The 10,369-nt window shown below is 38.3% G+C and overlaps 1 pseudogene; it reads left to right on the forward strand.

Moving 5' to 3' along the window:
* Positions 1-8,927: 8,927 nt before the first annotated feature.
* Positions 8,928-9,782, forward strand: LOC138151855 (mitochondrial dicarboxylate carrier pseudogene; annotated as a pseudogene).
* Positions 9,783-10,369: the final 587 nt, after the last annotated feature.

Here is a 10,369-nt window from a genome sequence, read left to right on the forward strand (position 1 = left end):
TGCATCTAAAGAAAGAATTCATAAATAGAAGTATGTTTAAAATGATTTTACACATACACCTACATGTATATTACATATTTGTGTCTACTGATGCTATATCTGGAGCAGGAGGGAAAGAAAAAAAGGAAAAAAAGAAATTTACTTAATAAATTTATTATTATTTAAAATAAATAGCAAGTTGTACATAATATATTTGCAGTTTCATGTGCAATCATCTTTTAAAATTTTTACTATGTTAGGGAAATGCTTGTCTTATTCCTAAGTTAAAAATAAAATGAATATTTTTTAAGAAGGTAGTGTTTACATAGCATTGGAAAGGTCTTTAAATTGTAAATATAATGTTGAAATGTATTTTACCCTAGAAACAAAATGGAGATCACTTAGGTTTATTGAGCAGAGAAGCAATATGATCAGACCTGCCCTTTAGACACATAACTTTGGCAGTCATGTAGAAAATGAATTAGAGAGGAGAGAGACTTAAGTTAGGGAGATCAGTCTTTTAGTTTTATTCTCAACAATGAAGACTATAACTCATTCATGCCTGCCCATCTAATGTGACCATAGTCTTTGTTCTCCCTAATGTGACCATAGTCTTTGTTCTCCTCTAAATTCACATTAGAGAATATACCAAATATTCTGAAAGCCCCCCTTCTGTTCATTTCTAGATCACAAACATTATCCATCAGCAGTGATTTCCCTAATCCCAACTGCAAGGATTAGCTTTTAGTCTTTCCCATCCAACATCACTTCATGGTCTGACCAATAAGGCATTATTTTCCACTTGTTTTTTTCCAATAAGGATAGGTAAACTAATCTCTTTATGATTTTCATGCAGAGTTCTTTTTTTTAAAGCAATTGGGGTTAAGTACCTTGCTCAAGGTTACACAGCCAGTTATTTTTGTGTGGCTGCCAAGTATCTGAGGCCAGAACCAATCCTAGGTCTCCCGACACCAGGGTCGGAGATCTTACTTACTGCGCCACCTGGCTGCCCCTAAGAAATTGGGGTTAAGTAACTTGCTCAAGCTTACCTGGCCAGTTATTTTTTTGTGTGGGTGTTAAGTATCCAAGGCTGGAACTGAACCCAGGTGTCCCGACTCTGGGGCCAGCGCTCACTATGCCACCTGACCACCCCATCTCTCATGCAGAGTTCTGCAATGATCTGAGGTTTGATGCAATTATCATCACCTACAAACAAGAATATATGGAGAGCTTGATCATTTATGGATAATTTGTCTCTGACTTAGATTCTATAATGGATCTCTTTTGTGATAGTGGTTAAGAAAAACCTTATTATGAGCAAATATCTCCTTATTTCTGTACTCTTTTATTATTAATCAGATGCATATCATCAATGTTATATGTCTTTAAATCTTTCAAGATATCTTACTGTAATGGGAATGGGAATTTGAAGATCTTCCCTGCCCTTTAATAGGTCTAGGGGTAGTTTTAAATGCTTCCTTGCTTTTAAAGTAAACTCTACCCTACATTAGGCTGAATGTAGTCACATGGAGCCTATGGAGTGATGAGTTTTCTGAAGCATAAAGACAGCTTCCTGTGGCTCTAGAGTCAGAGCTAGTGAGATAGTGGGAGAGAGAGAAGCTCAGGCAAGGAGATAGAGAGGTTTGTGAGTAAATATTGATCATGTATTGGTTTGTGGGAAGGCTGAAGAATGGCTCTCTGTGTTGTTATAGCTTCTTAATTTATTTACTATTATGATGGAATCAACTTATTGGTTTTGGGATTTGGTTTTTTTTTGGTGTCTAAATAAATGCCTGTAAAGCCAAGCATAAGAAGCTTTCCAGAGGACTGCTGCTGTGAACAGCTTTCAAGGTTCTGATTATGTAGTATAGTGAACACTCTATTTATTCAGTAACAAATCAGAGCAAAACATTCATAGAAAAACAAGGTAGAGCATTCACAATGTTACAACTTATCACAGAAAATCAAAATACAGCATTCAACATGTCACAATTTGACAACTTATCACTAAAATGGCCACATAGTTTTCACCAAAGTGGTCACAATAGTTTTCAACAAAGTACAATCATTTAGTAAATCCATCATTCAATCATCTTGCCTCCTTAAGGGACACAAAATACAAAAGTCAAATACTCCACCCCTGAGTAGTCTCAAATGGAGATTAGTTTCCAATCATAAACAAAATACATTCATTTAGTCAATCACAGAGTCCTTAATTCAATCACAAATTACAATAGTCAAAGTCCCCCACCCATGGAGTGCAATTAAGTTACAATTTTAACAGTCACTTTAATCAATCAAACATATATCATTTACCTAGTTCAGGGGGGAAAGTTAGCACCCTGAACTTCAGAGAATACAAACAGATGTTACAACAGAAAATAACACAATTCAGCAGACAGGGCTTCCATCTGTCTGACCATTACATCCATAACTAGTTAGTTACCAGAGAGTGAAGCACCAACATCTGGGTTTTCAAAGCTGGGGGGCTCAATGGCTGCCCAGAGTCTCATCTGGCCAAATCCCACTCTTCCCAAAGTGAGTCCCAAAGTAAAACCTCACATCAGGGTCAGTCACTACTCAGACAACTTCATCAGCCACTACTGATTATCCTTTGAGAAGTCTTTTCATCTTGACTTGAGGTAAGTAGCTCCTACCTGAATCCACCAGACTGTCACCTGGGTTCAAAGGCAGACAGTTCCCAGTTCCTTGTCCAACTATTTCTGAAGTTCCTGCTCTACATTGAAGCTCACAGTGTCCAATTCATCTCAAATCCTTCACAGTCTCTGTTCCTGGGAAGACGAGGCTTAACAAAGCCACAAGAACAATCATGCACATAAACAAAGTCACAACAACATTTATACAGACTACTGAAACCACAGTCATGCTTCCTTAGTCTTTGGCAGCTCCAGCTGGCCCTTAGGAAATCTTCAGTAGCTGCAGCAGCTCCAGCTGGCCCTCAGAAGTCTTCAGCAGCTTCATTCTCAAAATCAAAAATCACTTTCTCCTGTTATCAAACTCAAAATCACTTTCTCTTTTTGCCTAACATTTTATTTAGAATTTTTGCATCTATATTCATAAGAAAAATCGGTCTGTAATTTTCTTTCTCTGTTTTGTCTCTTCCTGATTTAGGTATCAATACCATATTTGTGACATAAAAAGAATTTGGTAGGACTCCTTCTCCAGTTTTCATGAATAGTTTGAAAAGTAATGGAGTCAATTGTTCTTTAAGTGTTTGGTAGAATTCACTAGTAAATCTGTCTGGCCCTGGAGATTTTTTCATAGGGAGTTCATTGATGACTTGTTCAATTTCTTTTTCTGAGATGGGATTATTTAAGTAGTTTACTTCTTCAGTTAATTTGGGCAATTTCTACTTTTGTAGATATTCATTCATTTCAGTAAGATTGTCAAATTTATGTGCATACAATTGGGACAATAATCCTTAATTATTGTTTTAACTTCCTCTTCATTGGAGGTAGATTTGCCCTTTTCATTTTTGATACTTGTAATTTGGTTTTCTTTTTTTTTTTATCATATTGACTAAAGGTCTATCAATTTTTTTTTCATAATACCAGCTCTTAGTTTTATCTATTAATTCAGTAGTTTTCTTAAATTCAATTTTATTGATCTCTCCTTTGGTTTTCATTATTTCTAATTTAGCATTTAATTGGGGATTTTCAATTTGTTCTTTTTCAAACTTTTTCAGTTGCATGCCCAATTTATTGACCTCCATATTCTCTATTTTATTTATGTATGGATTCAGGGATATAAAACTTCCCCTAAGAATTACTTTTGCTGTGTCCCACAAGTTTTGGTATGTTGTCTCATTACTGTCATTCTCTTGAATGAAGTTTTATTGTTTCTATAATTTCTTGTTTGACCCACTCATTCTTTACTTTTAAGTTATTTAGTTTCCAATTAGTTTTTAGTCTATCCTTGCATTCATATCCTTCAATTACATATAATTTTTATTGCATCATGATCTGAGAAGGATGCACTTAATATTTCTGCCTTTCTGCAATGAATTGTGAGGTTTTATGCCCTAGCACATGGTCAATTTTTGTGTATGTGCCATGTACCACTGAAAAGAATGTATATTCTTTTTTATCCCCATTCAATTTTCTCCAGAGGTCTACCATATCTATCTTCTTTAAGATTCTATTTACCTCCTTAACTTCTTTTTTATTTTGAGGTTAGATTTATCACATTCAGAGAGGGTGAGATTGAAGTCCCATACTAGTATAGTTTTGCTATCTATTTCTTCCTTTAACTCCCTTAGCTTCTTTAGGAATTTGGATGCTATACCACTTGGTGCATAAATGTTTAGTAATGATATTGCTTCACTTTTGATGGTGCCTTTTAACAGGATATAGTTTCCTTCCTTATCTCTTTTAATTACATCTATTTTTGCTTTGTCTGAGATAAGGATTGCTACCCCTGCTTTTTTTTTTACTTTAGCTGAGGCATGATATATTTTACTCCAGCCTTTTACCTTTACTCTGGGTGTATTCCCCCATTTCAAATGTGTTTCTTTTCTTCTACAACCATAATCCTAAACAGCATATTGTAGGATTATGGTTTTTAATCCATTCTGCTATCCGCCTCTGTTTTATGGGAGAGTTCATCCTATTCACAATCACAGGTATGATTACTATCTGTATCTTTCCCTCCATCCTATTCCCTCTTCTGTTTATGCTTTTGTTTTTCCCCTTCTCCATTCCCCTCCTTAAGAGTTTTCCTTTTGACTGCTGCCTCGCTCAGTATTCTCTCCTTCTCAGCCCCCTCCCTTTTTCTACCCTTCTCCCTTACTACTTCTTCCCTCCCTTCTAACCACCCCCCCTTTTCTTAACCCTTCCCCACTCCTACTGCCTTTAGGGTAAATAGATCTTTATACTTAATGTAGTATATCATTTCTTTCTTAAACCAAGATTGACAAGAATAGATCTCATGCAATTCTCCTCTTCCTCCCCTCTTTCCCTCTATTATAAGTTTTATGTCTCTTCTCAATAGAGTCCTATACTTAACTGATTATGTTTACACATTGGTTCTGACCAATGAGGGTGAAGCTCATATAATGTTCGTCTCCCTCCCTTCTTTCTCTCTACTATAATGTTTTTATGCCTCTTTGTGTGGCATAATATACCCTTTTTTGCTTCATTCTTTCCTTTTCTCCCATTGCAGTCCCTTTGCAAACCTTAATAAACCTTTTGTCATCATTTTGTATAATTTATTAAGCAAAACCCACAATCTATATCCCTTTTAGATGTCACCATAAGTGTAGAATTCTCAATATTAAGAGGTATCATCTTCCCATATAGGGATGTAATCAGTTTGCTCTTATTAAATAACAAGTTGTATGTGTGTGTGTGTGTGTATGTGTGTGTGTTTGTGTTTTCCCTATTTACCTTTCTATGTCTCTCTTGAGTCTTATAATTGGAGGCTGACTTTTCCATTGAGCTCTGCCTTTTTCATCAGGAAGGTATGGAAGTACATTATATCATTGAATGACAATCCCCTTGACTGGAAGATTATGCTTGGTTTCACTGGATAGCTGATCCTTCCTTGTAACCCAAGCTCTATTACCTTGCAAAATATCACATTCCAGTCCCTCCATTCTTTCAATGTAGAAGCTGCCAGATCCTGTGTGATCTTCACTGTAGTTCCATGATATTTGAATTGTTTCTTTCTGGCCGCTTGCAGGATTTTCTCCTTTACCTGATAGTTCTGGAATTTGGCTACAACATTTTGTGGACTTTTCAATTTTGGATCTCTTTCCGGAGGTGTTTGGTAGATTCTCTCAATTTCTATTTTACCCTCTGGCTCTAGGATCTCAGGGCAGTTTTCCTTGATGAGCTCTTGGAAGATGTTGTCCAGGCTCATTTTTTCATCATGATTTTCTGGTAGACCAATAATTCTCAGATTATCTCTCCTGGATCTGTTTTCCAGGTCAGTTATTTTTCCATTGACATATTTTACCTCTTTTTCTAATTTTTCATTCTTTATGTTTTGTTTGATTGATTCTTGGTGCCTCATACAGTCATTAGCTTCAATTTGGTTGATTCTAATTTTTAGCAAATTATTTTCCTTAGTTTTTGAAGCTCCTTTTCCATATGTTCAGATTTCATTTTTAGTTCATACATCTTTCTTTTTAAGGAGCTGTTTTCTTCATTGTAATGTTTTTCTAATTTCTCAATTTTGATTTTAAAAGAATAATTCATTTTATCTTCTACCTCTCTAATTTGGTTTTCAAAGTTCTTTTTGAGCTCATCTAAGAATGCTTTCTGTGATTGAGACCAGTTCATATTCCCTGTTGAGGCTTCAGCTGTGGGTGTAGAGTCAATACTGACTCCTTCTGAATTTGGTTCCTCTTGCTCACAATAATAGAATTCTAGAGTCTTTGTCTTTGCAATCTTTTCAATCTTTTTTTTTACCCATTTTGAGGCAGGGCCTTAAAGACACCCTTCCTCTAGGGTTCCCAAGCCTTTACTGTTTAAAATTTTGCTCTGGAGCAATGATTCCTGTGTTTGGGGGGGGGGAGGAAGGGGAGAGGTTGTAGCAGCCAGGTCTACTCTGCCATCCTGATCCCTGGAAGTTAGATAGGGGCTTTTTAAATTTCCAGACTGTGGGCTGATAGTCCCAGGAGTAGCTGCTGCCACTGCTGGAGGCCCTAAATTTGTCTCTTACCCAACTTTGTCAGATCCCAGCCCTGTAGTGAGAGGCCTGGGAATGGCCTTTGCAGTTGATCAAGTAACTTGCCACCATGTTGACCAGTCCCCCATGTGCCATGTAGTCTGGGTCTCCACACACATCATCTGGGCATTGCCACATGCTGCTCCTGTGCTGTCATCTGGGCCTCACCCCAAAATCACTTTCTCCAGGGAAGTTCCAGTTCAGCAGCAGCAGTACAGCCTTCAGGGGCTCATCCCAAGAAGTTCTGCCTTTCCCAGCTGGGGTTTTTCCTTATATAAAGTATTGCTCCTCCCTGTTCAGCCCCTTCCTGTTACATCCGCAACAGGGGTTCATACCTTCTGTTTCTATAAGAGAGACTTAGTTTGAAACTAGGTGCTAAGCACCTGTCAGCTTAGCAATACAAAGGAATCTTCAAATTTCATTACTATTACAATCCCTAGTTTCTGTCCTCTATATGGAAAGCTTGCTATACTTTGCTATTGAACATCATATGATATTTATAGTCATGGTCTTTATCGTGATTATGGGTACTGTGAATATTGCACTGGCACTACACTTACTTGATTTGAACATGCATGGGAGATACCTTGAATTTAATTAATACATTTTTTGAAAGAGGCAGTCAAGTACTTAGTTCTGGGACATTAAAGTTGAGCCCTCCCTCTATATAGTTATTAAAGCCCATCCAACTCATCTTTAGATCTCTGCAGTTTACTATCTTCATAGTCCACTAAAATGTTCTTACCATCTTTGAGGAACGATAGAAAAGGGCCTTCAGATCTGTGATCTCATCAATGTGGGGAACTGGTGATGGGCAAACTCCCTCTGCTGAATCAAATCAGCAATTCTTATGCAACTTCTAGTCTAAGAGAGTTTTCTGGGGTATGGTTATATAACTAGCATATAACCACAAGAAGACCTGAAGTCAGGACTTCATGACTCCCAGGGTCTCTACACAAATATGTCTCTAAATAAACTATTATCCAGTCATTATCAAGTGACTTACTGAAACTTTCTAATGTACTCATTCAACTTCATGGGCTTCCAAGAAAGCCACAGGTCTTCCTCAGAAAGCTCAATAAAGAATTTGGAAGAACTGGTTTCCTCATGCCCCAAAAGTCAACAAAAAACATAATTTCATGTGACAGAAACACTCTTCAGTGTTAAACAAGAATCAGAAAATTTAGCTGGTTAAGGGCAAGAGTCAGTTGAACCTAAGTTAAAGCTTGTTCAGTTTCCCACAATGTGAACAAAGGATTCCTCAATAACTTTTGTAATAAATAACATTGTTATGTCTATTTTGAGAATGTATTGTAAGGATATTATTTTAAGGATGAAGGGAAACAAGACAAGGAGGAGCAAAAGTGATTTTTTTTTATCCGTGGGTCTAAGGCATTAAATTTGCCAGAGACTAATAGGAAGAAGATAGGTAGAAGAAAACCACAGGAAAGCAGAATCAGTGGAGAATAGAAAATGAATAGAGTTACTGACACATAATCACAACAGGAAAATTACAAGGACAAAGATGAAAAGACCCAGCTGGAGTTTGGGTTAAGCATATCCAGGCTCATGTTAATGCGTGCCAATCATTTTGACACAAAGTCAAAGAACCATAGAGTTAGTACCTTAGCAGCTGATATTTGAGTGATGTTTGAGGAGTGGAGAGGTAGGAAGAGGACTGCCTGTGAGTTTCATGAGGATGGGAGTAGAATGGAAAGTGGCTTATTGAATATAAAGTTATATATCCAGGTGGGAAACTACATTTGAGCTATGTACAGGCAATAAGTTCATTATCCCTGTTTTATAGGCCAAGATGTATAGGCTCAATAAAGTCATTAGTTAAAACTCAGAGGACATCTACTCTGGTGGTCATGATTGAAGGTCATGACCTTCCTAGGGGAAGAATGTCTTAGGAAGTGCAGTCATTTCATTGTAGAATGGAAGAAATATCCCAATATTTCCATAGCAAACTATGCTCAATACCTATTATAATGGAACAGTTGTATTTAAATTTAAATATTTTGGTATATGATTGACATTTAAGGAATCAATACAGTAACTTAAAATAAATCCGAGCTAGGAGTGAGATAATTCTAAAGATACACAGGAACTAATTTTTCAGATATTTCAAAGAAGAAATGATGCCTAGGCCTCTCTCATTGCACCTGGTCCAGTGTGCTGTGCGCTCTGCTCTGCTGGCTCATCCTGGCTCTGGCTCAAGCAGTGCCGTTCAGCCCAGTACAGCTCTGGGTGCAGCCATGTTCAAAAGACATGTATCCCACTAGTACTTTGGGGAGCTGGCCTCCTCTGGGATCACATGCTGCACTCACCCACTGAACCTGATCAAGGTCAATCTATAGACACAGCAGAAGATATAGATGAAGACAAATGGCATGGCATTGAAGGTGGTGTGAACAGATGGCATCCTATCCCTGTACAATGGCATCAGTGCCTCCATCTGCCAGCAGATGACCTATTCCCTTACCCGATTTGCCATCTATGAGTCATTCCAACACCAACTGACTGCAGGGAATCAGGGGCCCATCCCTTTATATTACAAGATATTGGGATTTCTTGGAGGTTTTACTGGTGCTTTATGGGGACCCCCACAGATATGGTGAATGTCAGGATGCAGAATGACATGAAATTACCTGTGCACCAAAGGTGGAGCTACTCCCATGCATTGGATGGCATCATACACGTAGCCTGTGAAGAAGGTGTAAAGAAATTGTTTTCTGGAGCTACAATGGCATCATCCTGAGGGGCTCTTGTCACTGTGGAGTAGCTATCTTGCTAGGACCAAGTCAAACAGTTGGTCTTCAGCACAGAAATTATCTCAGACAACATCTTTGTCCACTTCCTGTCCAGTTTCATTGCTGGCAAGTGTGCCACTTTTCTGTGCCAACCCATAGGCATACTTAAGACTTGTCTGATGAACTCCAAGGGGGATTATCAGGGTGTCATTCATTCACTGTACTTTAGAGACAGCGAAACTTGGACGACTGGCCTTTTATGAGGGCTTTTTACCTGCTGGAATCCATTTATTCCCCCACACCACCCTCACTTTCATCTTTTTGGAACAACTCAGATTATACTTTGGAGTGGATGCTTGAGCTGGGCTTGTTTTGGTGGGAACCATACAGATGCTTCAAGGCTCCCAGTATACCCAGGATTCTTCCAAAGATACCCAGGGAGGGAGCACTTCAGCATCCTCTCAGGGGCCAGTACTCTCCACATGCCTGTCTTGTTTTCCCCTATTGTGTCACCTGTGCTCACTTTGGCTCATGAGCGTGGTTATTCAAAGTTACCATATCCTCACCACCTCCCCCCTACTCCTAACCCCACAAACTTGGGGAACAAAATGGTTTTTCATCCTGTCCTGACAGAAGCCTCTTAATTCTACCAGTCATGTTCACTCTATCTATGTAGATTCATTTGCCTTAACTGTCTTATGGCCCCTTATCTGGGCCTGCCCTCAGAATGCTTTCTGTACCTTAACCTCTGCCTCATAGAAGGGGAGGTTCTAATATGTTTCTTAGCTAATCTGGAAAAAAAAAAAAACCTCCTCCCCCTCCCACTGCTTAGCCCTCACTCCTGGACTTCCCTTTGCTTTTATACAAATAGGGAAAATAAATGTTTACAGGAACTCTAACCTCCTCCCATTCCCCCCCCACCCTTGCTTGGGAATGTGAAGTATATT

Source organism: Petaurus breviceps, unplaced genomic scaffold (assembly GCF_028583685.1).
Source record: "Petaurus breviceps papuanus isolate PSGF00001 unplaced genomic scaffold, PetGlider_PUasm1.0 90919, whole genome shotgun sequence".
Lineage (NCBI taxonomy): Eukaryota > Metazoa > Chordata > Mammalia > Diprotodontia > Petauridae > Petaurus > Petaurus breviceps.